Source organism: Salvelinus fontinalis, chromosome 23 (genome assembly GCF_029448725.1).
Source record: "Salvelinus fontinalis isolate EN_2023a chromosome 23, ASM2944872v1, whole genome shotgun sequence".
NCBI classification, from domain to species: Eukaryota; Metazoa; Chordata; class Actinopteri; order Salmoniformes; family Salmonidae; genus Salvelinus; species Salvelinus fontinalis.
Window position 1 is genome coordinate 20,245,373 of NC_074687.1, and position 12,308 is coordinate 20,257,680.

General features: G+C 41.0%; 1 protein-coding gene and 1 long non-coding RNA gene across 3 annotated transcripts in view; both read left to right on the plus strand.

Annotated features, from left to right (window-relative positions):
* Positions 1–12,308, plus strand: part of LOC129820996 (radixin) — a 67,579-nt gene that overhangs the window by 10,885 nt on the left and 44,386 nt on the right. Inside the window, exon 3 of one of the 2 annotated variants that reach the window (XM_055878191.1) lies at positions 4,916–5,114. The exons of the other annotated variant lie outside the window; for it this stretch is intronic. The gene's annotated coding sequence lies outside the window, so the exon portion shown is untranslated. The remainder of the gene's footprint in view (positions 1–4,915; positions 5,115–12,308) is intronic. 2 annotated transcript variants of the gene reach the window in all.
* Positions 473–3,638, plus strand: LOC129820997 (uncharacterized). The gene is made up of 3 exons (XR_008754260.1): positions 473–968; positions 1,380–1,744; positions 1,886–3,638. It is a non-coding gene; the product is annotated as an uncharacterized LOC129820997 (long non-coding RNA).

Sequence of the window (12,308 nt, forward strand, 5' to 3'; positions counted from 1 at the left end):
CTTGGGGACGGACAGACGGAGAGCTCCAGAGAGTCTCCCTGTTTTTTACCTAATCACTGTAAACCCTCCACTCTATAGTCCGTCAGTCACTGTAAACTAGAGGTGTCAAACTCATTCCACAGAGGGCCGAGTGTCTGCAGGTTTTTTTGGGGGGGGGGTTGTATGTGTTAGTGAGTACTTGTTTGTTGTGTGTGTACTTCATCTGTATATTTGTGTGGCTTGTAAGCATGTATCACCATTGTAGGACTGTGGTGTTGGGCGTGGTGGGACTTAATGCATTATTGATTTACTGAAACGTTTTGCACATGTCGCCCTTCTGGTTAGCCTCACTACTTTCCCTGCTCCACACCAGCATGCCTGCGCCCACCCGCCGGACACACAGGCAGGCTTTAAATATTTCATAAGCCGGTTTTCATTAATATAATGGGAATTATCCAAGTCACTAAATCTAATTATCAGGTGTGAAGTTCACTCACCCATCCCTTTCCCTCAACCTTACCTTAGCCCAAACACATAGAAAAACGTAGGCTCTACATAATCCTCCACTCTGCACGTCTACTCTCTCTCTCCCCTGCTCTTTATTTTCTCAATACCTTTTGATGTCCTTCTAGTCCTCCCTCACTATTCTCATCCTCTCCTAGTCTCTCCATCTGGAACAGTTTGTGCATATATTATGAAGACATTTTGTGATATTTTGGTTCGTTTTGGTCTTTGTTAAGGGTTTTGTTAATCTGTTCGTGCACACAAAATGTTTTGAGAAGCAAGCCGAAGTTCGATAGCCGAAGTCTACACCCCTTCGTTGGCGATTGGTCAACTGTAGGGGTGACGCGAGTTTCTTCTTCTCGATTTAGTCCGAAAACTCAGTGTGGATTCAACATGGCGAACGGCAACTTCAAGCGTTGCTTAGCCAAGGAGGTACAGAAGTAAGCAAGACGGAAAGCAACATGCCATCTTCACCAGAGAATGAGGTATGTTGTATTTTATATTGTAGTCGAGGAAAAGAGTAGCCATGTTTGCGAACAAAAGCCAGCCAGCCAGCTAGCTCTATCTTAGCAGCATACTCATGTAGAGCAAGCAAGCAAGCCAACCAACTAAACTAAAGATCTTTACAACTTTTTGATCAAACATAATTTTGTCAGAGAAAGAAAATCATAAGCTTCCCACATTGGTAACACCTAAGTCAAAGTTCGGTATCAAGGTCCAGCTAGCTAAAATGTTGCAAATGTAGCTAGGCCAACTCAACTCTGCTCAAACATTTGTAACATTAATTATAGTCTATTTTAGTCTTGGTTAATGATATTTGATATGTTGTTTATTGATTGTTTTGGATGGTTTGATTATGTGAACTAAAAAGCCCTCTACTTTTTTTCTTTTTCAAGGCACGCACAAACCAGTGAATGGGGACAGCACCAGGTTTTGTTCTCTGCTCCCCAGCATGGCCTCTTCACCGGCCCCCAGCACTGACTGGTCATTAACCCCCAGCCCATCTCTCGCACTGAGCTGCTGTGCAGAATGGAAAACCATCTCTATGAAGGACCTGGGAAGCCCTATCCTGGGCCCACCTCCAATACCTACTCCACTGGCTTGCTCCTCACCAATGCCACAGAGCAGCAGCAGTAGTAGCAGGACTGTGAGAAGAAGGGAGAAATGAGCTGCAGACTCAACCCTTGACACATCACTCACAAAGGCGTTGCAAAGACCGATCTCAAGATCTGGAGAACGTCATGCATTGAGCAACCCAGAGGTAAATCATTTCAGACTCTCCTCCTTTATTCTGATATCCTTTCCTCTCTTCTGTTGTCCTTTTTTCCTCTTCTCCTCACCATGCACACTGCTCTCCACAGACACTCCTAACATGTCCCCCCTCTTCTCATCCTCTCCACAGGGCCCTGGCACCTATAGCTGATTTCATGGATGAACTATTGCCAAAATTCTGGTTGGAATTCGATCACCAGCTGCATGACTTCAAGAAGACATGGATCGAACGACTGGGATCACAGTGAAATTAAAAACTTGTTCTTGTTGTTCAGACATCTCAGGAGTCAGACCCTCGACAATCTTATTCCATAGACACTTTTGTTGTTTGCATGTCTGTTTTTCACAGACAAATTTGTACTATTCTACAAATAATTGCATTTGTCTGACACTTTAATGATATATCATTGATGTGTTGTTTACATGTCTGTTCTTAGCAGACACTGTTGTATTGTGGTTTACTTTCAGAGCCCAGATGCAAGAATAAGGTTAATTTTTTTTGTGTGCTGAAAAAGCTCTGTTTCTTCATGTCGATACAAGGTGTTTCAATGCATTCTATTTGATAATCAAGTACTGCCAATGTTGAGAAGAGCTGTGCGCTGCAGACCTTACAGGCTATATTTTGTGTGGCGTAGTTCAATCTAATCTAAATGAATGCACACAGACATCATAAACATCTGGTTTCATTTCATTAACAAGATTAAAACTACATTTTAGTACAAAGTACTTTGGTTCACAGTGCACACAAAGAATGCGTGCCTCCAAGGGCTGTGTGTGTGTGAGCAGTCCAAACAAAGTCCTATTCTGCATGATTGGCTGGTCATGGGTTGAGTTGTCCTCTCCTAACCATGTCTTTTTGCCATTGCACACATGCGGGGGGGAGACGACATCCCTGAGCGTGTTTCTTGTTTCGCTTGCAAGCCGTCTCGCCCTGGCACGAAAGAGTCTGCCTGGCTCTTGGAAATTGTTGTCCCCTGCCACAACCCACTTCCACTCTCCAGGTTGGTAGTTGCTAGAAGGGAGGGGAGTGTCCCCAAAAGCGGGAGACACTTATCTTGTGTTCGGTTCATGAGCTTCATCTGTGGAGGACAGGTAGTTGTGGAAGGCCAGACAAGCCTTCAGAATGTCCTTAACCTTTTCAGGGGTACGCTCGATTAGGCGAACAAGAGTCCTCATCCTTGCAGCCATGATGCCGAATGCATTCTCTATGACAACGAGAGTGGCGGTAGTTGTAGGTACGCCCAGGTTCATTGAGATGGACACCTGTGAATGAGAGATAATAAGAATATATGTTAGATATAAAATATAGCCTATTTGGTAAAAAAAATTAAATATTTTTTTTCCAGGAACCATATTCCAAAAGCCTTAATAAAATGGCATTTCTCATATAGATGTGCATACATGTATGCAGTAACAAAGGGAATTAGAAAGAAAAATTGATTCCAACATTCTATTATCAACATACCTGGATAAGGGCGACTCAGTTTCTCATGTAGGGGGAAAGCTGCATCTCCCAGAAAAACATGGACTTGGTGTTGTGGTGCCTAGCAGGACAGCTGGTGGTGGTAAATCAAGAGTCTTCTGCAGCAGTTTGGACCCAAAATAACTATCTTGAAACACTCAACCCTTGACCCCAAAGAACTCTCTTGAAACTCTCAACCCTTGACCCCAAAGAACTCTCTTGAAACTCTCAACCCTTGACCCCAAAGAACTCTCTTGAAACTCTCAACCCTTGACCCCAAAGAACTCTCTTGAAACTCTCAACCCTTGCTCTCTCGGCCGTATGTCCCTACATCCGTCTCTGTATCTTTCCTATTATATGTCTTGCTAGGTAAAACAAATCTAGTAGATCCCGGGCAAGAGGTGAGGGAGAGGGTGAGGTAATGGAGGTAAAGGGGAATGGGTGAGGGGGAAGAGGGGTTAGGAAGAGGGTGAAGTGGGATGAGGAGGATGGGTGAGGGGTGAAGAGAGGTGAGGAGGAAGGGGATGGGTGAGGTAGAAGTCAATGGTTAAGAGGGGTGAGGTAGAGGAGGAGGGGTGAGGTAGATGAGGATGGGTGAAGAGAGGTGAGGTAGAGGAGGAGGCAGTGAAGAGGGGTAAAGCCTGGTCCTCTGTGCCTTAAAGCCCCTGGTAACCGGCTTAGCAACAAACAGCTGTGCATTTAATTAGGCCTGTCTGGTACCACAAACACACACACACAGTTTACCATATGGAAAATACGTACTTATCAAGATTACATTTTTTTGGTGGGGGTAGATCGGATTGAATATTGCAGATTGTGGCTTCCATCAATGTAATTATCTGCATAATTTCCAATCCCCCATATATATTTTTTGTAAATATACAGTACCAGTCAGAAGTTTGGACACAACTACTCATTCAAGGGTTTTTCTTTATTTTTTACTATTTTCTACATTGGATAATATTAGTGAAGATATCAAAACTATGAAATAACACATATGGAATCATGTTGTAACCAAAAAAAAGTGTTAAGGAAACCAAAATATATTTTATATTTTAGATTCTTCAAAGTAGCCACCCTTTGCCTTGATGACAGCTTTGCACACTCTTGTCATTCTCTCAACCAGTTTCATGAGGTAGTCACCTGGAATGCATTTCAATTAACAGATGTGCTTTGTTAATTTGTGGAATTTCTTTCCTTAATGCGTTTGAGCCATTCAGTTGTGTTGTGACAAGGTAGATAGGATAGACATATTTGGTAAAAGACCAAGTCCATATTATGTCAAGAACAGCTCAAATAAGCAGAGAAATGACAGTCCATTACTTTATGACATGAAGGCCAGTCAATGCAGAACATTTCTAAAACTTTGAAAGTTTCTTCAAGTGCAGTTGCAATACCATCAAGCACTATGATGAAACTGGCTCTCATGAGGACCGCCACAGGAAAGGAAGACCCATAGTTACCTCTGCTGCAGAGGATACGTTATTTTTGGTTCCAACCCTGTGTCTTTGTGAGACGCAGAGTAGGTGAACGGAAGATCTCTGCATGTGGGGTTCCCACCGTGAAGCAGGTGTGGGGGTGCTTTGCTGGTGACACTGTCTGATTTATTTAGAATTCAAGGCACACTTAACCAGCATGGCTACCACAGCATTCTGCAGCGATACGCACTTAGTCCCACTATCATTTGTTTTTCAACAGGACAATGACCCAAAACACACCTCCAGGCTGTGTAAGGGCTATTTGACCAAGAAGGAGAGTGATGGTGCTGCATCAGATGATCTCGCCTTCACAATCACCCGACCTCAACCCAAGTTGGACTGCAGAGTGAAGGAAAAGCAGCCAACAAGTGCTCCTCATATGTGGGAACTCCTTCAAGACTGTTGGAAAAGCATTCCAGGTGAAGCTGGTTGAGAGAGTGCCTAGAGTGTGCAAAGCTGTCATCAAGGCAAAGGGTATTTTTGGGTTACTACATGATTTCATAGTTTTGATGTCTTCACTATTATTCCACAATTTTCTTATATATTTACCTTTATTTTCTCCTAACCCTACCACCCCTCCCCTAATTGGAGTAAACTAATGGACAACAAGACTTATGCTTCTAGATCCGTCTTAAATTTTATTGTATACGTACTGTATACATTTTCATCGACACAGTATAGTTTACAATAGTTATCTTTTGTTTGTTTTTCAGAACTTTCATAAAATTTATTGATCGATTGACTATGACTTTTTAAATCACCTAGCAGTGCTATTACCAGAGTTAGCCCCAGGTAAATGTTGCAATTCTTCAGCCATTCTTGAACCTGCGACCAAAAACAAGCTACATATGGACATTACCAAAACAAATGATCTAATGAATTTGTCTCTTCGCAGCAAAATCTGCAGAGCTGGGATGGTTCTATCCCCCATATACATGTATAGTGGGGCAAAAAAGTATTTAGTCAGCCACCAATTGTGCAAGTTCTCCCACTTAAAAAGATGAGAGAGGCCTGTAATTTTCATCATAGGTACACTTCAACCATGACAGCCAAAATGAGGGGAAAAAATCCAGAAAAACACATTGTAGGATTTTTTATGAATGTATTTGCAAATTATGGTGGAAAATAAGTATTTGGTCAATAACAAAAGTTTATCTCAATACTTTGTTATATACCCTTTGTTGGCAATGACAGAGGTCAAACGTTTTCTGTAAGTCTTCACAAGGTTTTCACCTACTTGCTGGTATTTTGGCGCATTCCTCCTTGCAGATCTCCTCTAGAGCAGTGATGTTTTGGGGCTGTTGCTGGGCAACACAGACTTTCAACTCCCTCCAAAGATTTTCTATGGGGTTGTGATCTGGAGACTGGCTAGGCCACTCCAGGACCTTGAAATGCTTCTTACGAAGCCACTCCTTCGTTGCCCGGGCGGTGTGTTTGGGATCATTGTCATGCTGAAAGACCCAGCCACGTTTAATCTTCAATGCCCTTGCTGATGGAAGAAGGTTTTCACTCAAAATCTCACGATACATGGCCCCATTCATTCTTTCCTTTACATGGATCAGTCGTCCTGGTCCCTTTGCAGAAAAACAGCCCCAAAGCATGATGTTTCCACCCCCATGCTTTACAGTAGGTATGGTGTTCTTTGGATGCAACTCAGCATTCTTTGTCCTCCAAACACGACGAGTTGAGTTTTTACCAAAAAGTTAGATTTTGGTTTCATCTGACCATATGACATTCTCCCAATCTTCTTCTGGATCATCCAAATGCTCTCTAGCAAACTTCAGACGGGCCTGGACATGTACTGGCTTAGGCAGGGGGACACGTCTGGCACTACAGGATTTGAGTCCCTGGCGGCGTAGTGTTACTGATGGTAGGCTTTGTTACTTTGGTCCCAGCTCTCTGCAGGTCATTGACTAGGTCCCCCCGTGTGGTTCTGGGATTTTTGCTCACCGTTCTTGTGATCATTTTGACCCCACGGGGTGAGATCTTGCGTGGAGCCCCAGATCGAGGGAGATTATCAGTGGTCTTGTATGTCTTTCATTTCCTAATAATTGCTCCCACAGTTGATTTCTTCAAACCAAGCTGCTTACCTATTGCATATTCAGTCTTCCCAGCCTGGTGCAGGTCTACAATTTTGTTTCTGGTGTCCTTTGACAGCTCTTTGGTCTTGGCCATAGTGGAGTTTGGAGTGTGACTGTTTGAGGTTGTGGACAGGTGTGTTTTATACTGATAACAAGTTCAAACAGGTGCCATTAATACAGGTAACGAGTGAAGGACAGAGGAGCTTCTTAAAGAAGAAGTTACAGGTCTGTGAGAGCCAGAAATCTTGCCTGTTTGTAGGTGATCAAATACTTATTTTCCACCATAATTTGCAAATAAATAAATTAAAAATCCTACAATGTGATTTTCTGGATTTTTTCTTCTAATTTTGTCTGTCATAGTTGAAGTGTACCTATGATGAAAATTACAGGCCTCTCTCATCTTTTTAAGTGGGAGAACTTGCACAATTGGTGGCTGACTAAATACTTTTTTGCCCCACTGTATATAACATTCTATTGATTGCAAGAATTTTGTATAATCAGTTAAACTGAAAGGTTTTGAATCCAGCGTTGTCTTGTGTATCAGTTCACAAACCATGTGCCATTGAATCGGTACATCTCTTCACAACTATTTTGCTATCTATAAGTCACAGCTGTCCATCTTTAACCAATTTTACCAATGCTTATCAAGTGTTGCTTGGGTTGGGGATATGTAACGGGCTACTACCTCTGCCTTTGGGGTCACTGGACATATAGAAAGAGCCACTCAAGCATACAGATGGTGTTATCTGTTTTTTTGCCTGGTTCTCTAAGCCATTTCCAATTTACTTCCCGAATTGACCCCTAACTAGCAGACGTGGCTACTGTATGTATAGCCGAGTCGCTGTCAGAGAATGGAGTTCTAGTATTCACTGTGCACTGCTCTGTCTCTACGTGATTTGTCAGTTGGTGATCAGCTCCTATCAGTTCTGAGACATCTTGCTCTGTCTGCTCTTCTCCTCTACAGTATCTGCCAGTTTCTCTCGCTCCCTCTCCTGCTCAGTTTCTCTCCCTCTCCCGCTCATTTTCTCTCCCTGTCAGTTTCTCTCCCTCTCTCTCCAGCTCAGTTTCTCTCCCTCTCTCTCCAGCTCAGTTTCTCTCCCTCTCTCTCCCGCTCAGTTTCTCTCCCTCTCTCTCCCGCTCAGTTTCTCTCGCTCCCGCTCAGTTTCGCTCCCTCTCTCTCCTGCTCAGTTTCTCTCGCTCTCTCTCCTGCTCAGTTTCGCTCAGTTTCTCTTGCTCTATAACACACACACACACACACACACACACACACACACACACACACACACACACACACACACACACACACACACATTCAATTATTTCCTTATAGAAATAAGCTATTGATGGGCTATAGGATGTGCACTGCTACGACACAAAGGAAATTCTCTAAACACCAGACCAAAATTACCTCCAATAACAGGATCCAGGCCACATAATCATTCTTGAAGGGAAAAAGTGTTCTACCTGCAAGACTTCTGTAGCTACAAGTCCTGTAGCAATTGAAGTGTATAATTATATATATTTTTATAAACTTTTGCATAAAGACCGTTTAGATCGAACATAATCTACGTTGTTAGATTTGTGGAATATATATCGTGCAACCTTTCCGTTAATGTGGTCCATCATGTGTTAATGATGTTACTAATAGAGGTCGACCGATTATGATTTTTCAACGCCGATACAGATTTATTGGAGGACCAAAAAAAGTCGATACCGATTAATCAGCCGATTTTGTCACGCCCTGACCATAGAGATCTTTTTATGTCTCTATTTTGGTTTGGTCAGGGTGTAATTTGGGTGGGCATTCTATGTTCATTTTCTATGTTTTGTATTTCTTTGGTTTTGGCCGGGTGTGGTTCTCAATCAGAGGCAGCTGTCTAACGTTGTCTCTGATTTGAGAACCATACTTAGGTAGCTTTTCCCCACCGATGCTTTGTCGGTAGTTTTCGTTCGTTCTCTTTGATGTTTTGTTATTTAGTGTTCAGTTTTATTAATAAATCATGAACACTTACCACGCTGCGCTTTGGTCCACTCCTTCTTCAACAGACGATCGTTATAGATTTATTTTTATTTTTTCTTATTTATTTTTTTTCTTTTTAGGGGTGGATCAGCTTAATATTGCGGAAAGAATGTTGCTTCCAATGTAATTGTCTGCATCATTTCCAATCCCCCATATTTTTTGGGTAAATATATATATCCATACACGTATGCATACATATACACATATATACATACACATACCTATATAGACATATATACTTTTTTAAAGAACATACCTTTTATTATTATTCCCCGCAAACCCTACCACCAATCCCCCAATTGGAGTAAACTAATAAACACTTCTGCTTTTACCTTCAATTTATACATCTTATACACATTTTACAGACAGTCTACTTTACAATAGTTCTCTCTTGTTTGTTCTTAGTCCTTCCTCTATTTCTGATGTCCATCCAGTTTGATTTCCACTTGTAACTGTGCTATTTCACAAAAGCTCCGAACCTATAATACATCAATAAAATCAATTTAGCCTCAAATAAATAATGAAACATGTTCAATTTGGTTTAAATAATGCAAAAACAAAGTGTTGGTGAAGAAAGTAAAAGTGCAATATGTGCCATGTAAGAAAGCTAACGTTTAAGTTCCTTGCTCAGAACATGAGAACATATGAAAGCTGATGGTTCCTTTTAACATGAGTCGTCAATATTCCCATGTAAGAAGTTTTAGGTTGTAGTTATTATAGGAATTATAGGACTATTTCTCTCTATACCATTTGTATTTCATTAACCTTTGACATTTGGATGTTCTTATAGGCACTTTAGTATTGCCAGTGTAACAGTATAGCTTCCATCCCTCTCCTCGCTCCTACCTGGGCTCGAACAAGGAACACAACGACAACAGCCACCCTCGAAGCAGCGTTACCCATGCAGAGTAAGGGGAATAACTACTTCAAGTCTCAGAACGAGTGACGTTTGAAACGCTATTAGCGCGCACCCCGCTAACTAGCTAGCCATTTCACATCGGTTACACCAGCCTAATCTCGGGAGTTGATAGGCTTGAAGCACGGCGAAGAGCTTCTGGCAAAATGCAGGAAAGTGCTGTTTGAATGAATGCTTACAAGCCTGCTGCTTTCTACCACCGCTCAGTCAGACTACTCTATCAAATCATAGACTTAGTTATAACATAATAACACACAGAAATATGAGCCTTAGGTCATTAATATGGTTGAATCCGGAAACTATCATCTCGAAAACAAGACGTTTATTCTTTCAGTGAAATACGGAACCGTTCCGTATTTCATCTAACGGGTGGCATCCATAAGTCTAAATATTCCTGTTACATTGCACAATCTTCAATGTTATGTCATAATTACGTAAAATTCTGGCAAATTAGGTGGCCCAAACTGTTGCATATACACTGACTCTGCGTGCAATGAACGCAAGAGAAGTGACACAATTTCCCCTAGTTAATATTGCCTGCTAACCTGGATTTCTTTTAGTTAAATATGCAGGTTTAAAAATATATACTTCTGTGTATTGATTTTAAGAAAGGCATTGATGTTTATGGTTAGGTACACATTGGAGCAACAATACGCACCGCATCGATTATATGCAACGCAGGACACGCTGGACACGCTAGATAAACTAGTAATATCATCAACCATGTGTAGTTAACTAGTGATTATGACTGATTGATTATTTTTTATAAGAAGTTTAATGCTAGCTAGCAACTTACCTTGGCTTCTAATGCATTCACGTAACAGACAGGCTCCTCGTGGAGTGCAATGTAATCAGGTGGTTAGAGCGTTGGACTAGTTAACTGTAAGGTTGCAAGATTATATCCCCCGAGCTGATAAGGTAAAAATATGTCGTTCTGCCCCTGAACGAGGCAGTTAACCCACCGTTCCTAGGCCGTCATTGAAAATAGAATGTGTTCTTAACTGACTTGCCTAGTTAAATAAAGGTGTAAAAAAAATTATAATAAAAAAATAATAATCGGCAAAAATATTGATTTCCGATTGGTATGAAAACTTGAAATCGGCCCTAATTAATCGGCCATTCCGATTAATCGGTCGACCTCTAGTTACTAAGGTCCCATCTCCCAGCCTAAGAGGTTAATCCTACAGTCATTGTTTTCTGTGCCCCAGTCAGTGTTTAACCTGTCTAGGATCAGCGTGCCGCTAGCGGCACTCCCCCCCCCCCCCCACTGAAAAACCAGTGCCGCGAAATTCAAAAAAAATATTTTTTTAAAATATTTAACTTTCACACATTAAAGTCCAATACAGCTAATGAAAGACACAGATCTTATGAATCCAGTCAACATTTCCGATTTTTAAAATGTTTTACAGGGAAGACACAATATGTAAAGATGTACATCTATTACCTAAAAACACATTAGCATATTCCACCATCTTTTATTTGTCCACCAACACCAGTAGCCATCACCAATTCGGCTAAACTAAGATATTTATAGCCTCTAACCAACAAAAAAACTCATTAGATGACAGTCTGATAACATATTTATGGTATGGGATAGGTTTTGTTAGAAAAAAGTGCATATTTCAGGTAGATGGCATAGTTTACAATTGCACCCACCATCACAAATGGACTAGAATAATTACAATGAGCAACGTGTTTACCTAACTACTAATCATCAAACATTTCGTAAAAATACACAGCATACACGAATCGAAAGACACAGATCCTGTGAATACAGACAATATTTCAGATTTTCTAAGTGTCTTACAGCGAAAACACAATAAATCGTTATATTAGCTTAGCACATAGCAATTAGCAGCCCAGCATTGATTCTAGCCAAAGTGAGCGATAAAAGTCAACATCGCCAAAAGATATTAATTTTTTCACTAACCTTCTCAGAATTCTTCCGATGACACTCCTGTAACATCACATTACAACATGCATATACAGTTTGATCGAAAATGTTTATATTTAGCCACCAAAATCATGGTTAGACAATGTGAAATGTAGACAAGCTGGTAAAGAAAACGTCCTTGCGCCACTTAGACAGTGATCTACTCTTATACATAAATACTCATAAACGTGACTAAAAAATATAGGGTGGACAGGGATTGATAGACAATTTAATTCTTAATACAATTGCGTTATTACATTTTTTAATTTATCCTTACTTTTCAATACAGTTTGCGCCAAGCGAAGCTACGTCAAAAAACATGGCGTCCTAAGCCACTAAAATGTTTCGACAGAAACACGATTTATCATAATAAAAATGTCCTACCTTGAGCTGTTCTTCCATCAGTATCTTGGGCAAAGGATCCTTTCTTGGGAGAAATCGTCTTTTGGTGGAAAGCTGTCCTCTTGCCATGTGGAAATGTCAACTACGTTCGGGATGAACTGAAAAGCGTTCCCAACTTTTCACATCGTTGCAAAAATAAATGTCCCAAAATCGCACTAAACGGATATAAATTGCTATAAAACGCTTTAAATTAACTACTTTGTGATGTTTGTAACTCCTATAACGAGTGAAAAGATGACCGGAGAAATATAACAGGCTAAA